Source organism: Phragmites australis, chromosome 5 (genome assembly GCF_958298935.1).
Source record: "Phragmites australis chromosome 5, lpPhrAust1.1, whole genome shotgun sequence".
NCBI lineage: Eukaryota > Viridiplantae > Streptophyta > Magnoliopsida > Poales > Poaceae > Phragmites > Phragmites australis.
Genome location: NC_084925.1, coordinates 40,293,777 through 40,297,218, shown reverse-complemented (window position 1 = coordinate 40,297,218; position 3,442 = coordinate 40,293,777).

Sequence of the window (3,442 nt, the reverse complement as noted above, 5' to 3'; positions counted from 1 at the left end):
TTTGTAATGTCATTCTAGCATGTTTTGTGAAAGAAAACAAGTGTGGGGAAGACTAATGAGGGACAAAACCAGGCCATAAGCCATCCCAAAGGAGGATAGTGCTCCCATTACCAGCCTGAGATAAAGCAATGCCTTTATAGATATCAACAAGCTTGACTGTATCTCGTCACCAGAAGAAACCTTTCTTGGCATTTGTCTGAAGTGTCCCTGCTGGATAATAGTTATTCCAGACAAGGTGCACCCATGGAAGATCTTTCTTATTGTAGAATTTATGTAGATTTTTTAGCAAGAGAGCTTCATTGCGAGTTCTTAATTTTATAACTCCAAGACCACTTTCTTGTTTTTTCCCACAGACAATCTTCCAAGATGCCAGGGCTGGTTTTTTCCCCATTTATGATAAAGACATAGTGGAGTTTTTCCTATGCTTGATAGTGGCATTAGCATGACAGAATTGGGTGCATTCATCCCCAAATTTGACCCATTTGATGGTGACTCTTTGCTTCCAAAAAATTATTTGCTGAAGTAATAGATGCTCAAGGTTACCTTTGAGAATGTCTCTGAAATTCCACTCTTGGAGAGAGAAATCTTTGAACTCTTCCAGGTATCTAAAAGAAGGATGATCAGCTTGGTATGCGAGATGGTAGTAGATAAACTAGAGAGATGCTTTTTCCAATGCCTGAGGACCCTCCTGAGATTTTTGAATTTGGCCATAATATTCTTTTTCTTATATGATTGATTTGAGGGAACAACCCAACCATGTTGAATGATTTACAAGAATTGCTCATGCTACATCCAGCAGTTTTCAAATATGAAGGTCTTAGATCTTGGGATGTCATTTGCAATGGATATCAAGCAAGGAACATGGTCTGGAGTTTCTTTGAAGAGGATGGAAACCATAGATTTAGGATAACTGGAGGTCCAGGAACAAGAAGTAAAGAACCAATATAACCTTACCAGTAAGGGGGGATTGCTGATTATTGGACCAAGTGTAAGATCTACCATGCAAAGGAAGCTCAACTAATCTAAGTTGACTAATAGCATCATTGAAAACAAGCATGTCCCCAACATTTCCACTAGGTCTATTCCTATCTGAAGGAGAACTGGAGAAATTGAAGTCCCCCATGATTAACCAATCATCTTCATATGGGATATCAATGTTTTTTTAACCAATCAAGGAAAAGAGCTTTGACTTCCTAAGTGCAAGGAGCATAGATATTGGTTAAGGTCCAATGAGCTCTAGAGTGAACCGAGAAGAACTCAATGGACAAAGCAAAATCATTGCTGAAAATTTTGTGACCCTGAAATCGAAAGCTTTTCTAAATTACAATTAGCCCACCCGAGGCCCCCTGAAAACTCAAAGCAGTCAAAAGCACTTGTACATAATTTTCTGATGTAAGCTGAGTCAAAAAATTATCTTTTGGTTTCCTGCATGCAGATAATATCACAATTTGTCTGCATAACTTTGCTTCTGATTGAATTCCATTTATCTTCTAAGTTAGTCTAATGTTCCAACAAAGCACATTCCACTCACGTTTGGCTGATCTATGGTTGTGATTCATTGAGAAAAAATTAAATAGCAAAATTCACCTACATGATTAACATGAAGATGAGGAGAATTAAGTCATACCCAGAATAGATTTGATAACTATTAACAAGAGTTACTTGAACGAGGCTATGAAAGTTGAGCCAGATCCTATCAGTGTTCCAATAAAGAGGCAAAAGCATGGTAATAAACCAAAAGTTATTACAGACCCTCCAAAAAGTTCCATCCACAAGATGGAAGGACACTACAAAAGATAAGAGAAGATCTTCACTGCTTGGGCTTCTTGCTAGTAGTTACATCTAAATCCCTTCTCTTGGTTTTCTCATCTTCATTTCTCTTGTTTAGAGATTCTAATGACATGACAGATCTAGAGGAGACAGATTTGTTGTTTCCTGAAGTGGATGCTTTATGTGTGCCCACTGGTAAAATAGTCACTTTCTTTTTCCCCAGCTAGTCATCAGTCATCTTGGAGGGGGCCACCTTGCAGAATGACTCACCCAGGCTCTTGATCACTCTAGGTGAAATGTTAGGAGGCTTAACACTGCATGCTAGGTAGTTCTTGTCAAGGCAAGTGTTTTTCTTGAACCCTTCGTTCTTGGATTTGATCATGTTGCTTCTTCTAACTTCAAAGTCCACAAGAGGGGAGCCAAGCTTCCCACACTTCTCTTCCTAGTTAGAGTAGATTGATCATATGCTATCTTGGAACTGCAAGACTATTTAGAATATGTGATTTCCTCAATCTGGATGCAAAAGTTAGGAATCATGATCTGGACAATACTAGAGGGATTGGAATGATGAATGAAAAAAAATCCCAAATTTTAGAAGAGAGGAGGCATCTGGTCCAGTCAAAGTACATAGGTGAAGAGAGAGACATTGTAAGTGTTGAAGATTGGTGAACCGTTGATCTTATAAATTTGTAGAATAAATAGGGGATGCCTCGAGTAGATGAATCAAAGGAAGACACAAAGAAGTTTTTAGACAGGTTTGAGTCATTCTTAAGATAATAACCCTATGTCATATTTGTCTTGTATTGATCTGAGTCTATTACAAGAGAGGAGTGTGACCAGCCTAGATTGATCTAACCTAGTCAAACGATTTCTAATGACTTGTAGTCTTATGTCACTTTTGACTTGGCTCGAATTATCTCTCAACAGGGTCCAAATGCCCCACACCTATAGAGGCATCGTACAACCTCTGGAGTCTTCCTTCCCATACTTGGAGATAAACTTCTCTGTTTACGAGATATCCTATATATCTAAAAGAGGTTTTCATTCGTCAAGGGATTCCCTTCTCGGAGATAAAGATATACCCCAAGAATTACAAAAAACCCTGGGGTATCCGAATATGGTAGTTCTATACTACTTATCGTCAAGCCCGCACCAGTACGTGAAATGAGGCTATGACAGATCAAGAAACTTAGCCCGACCGAGGAAGACATCTCGATAGGCTGCATCTTCGAGTGGTAACTTGGGCTTTCAAGTAGGATGTACGTATATCAGGGTTCCTGTTTGTCATCGGGTCATCTAGTCGGGATATTAGGCCTTTTCTGGGTAGCTTTGTGAGCCTCTAGGGAGGGAACTCGTCCGAGTAGGAAATCCAGGTCAACCGATAAGTACCGTCCTGAGTTCTCGGGATTCCAAGAAGGTTGGGGAAAATCTGGCTCTCCGTCCGGTGGGTTTTTCTAAACTTGTACCATCGCGGAGAAGATTTCACGTGGTGGTGAAAGAATCTTTCCTCCTTTTCTAGCTAAAGATCACTATGACATTTGGAAACTGAGCGCATTTATCAGTGTAGTGCGCTAGCTTTCATGGTATTTCGTACCAACAACCCTCGCATGCGTCGAAAGAGATCCCAAACATCAAATGCGATGGGACCCTAGCACAGAATATCATAGCTCAA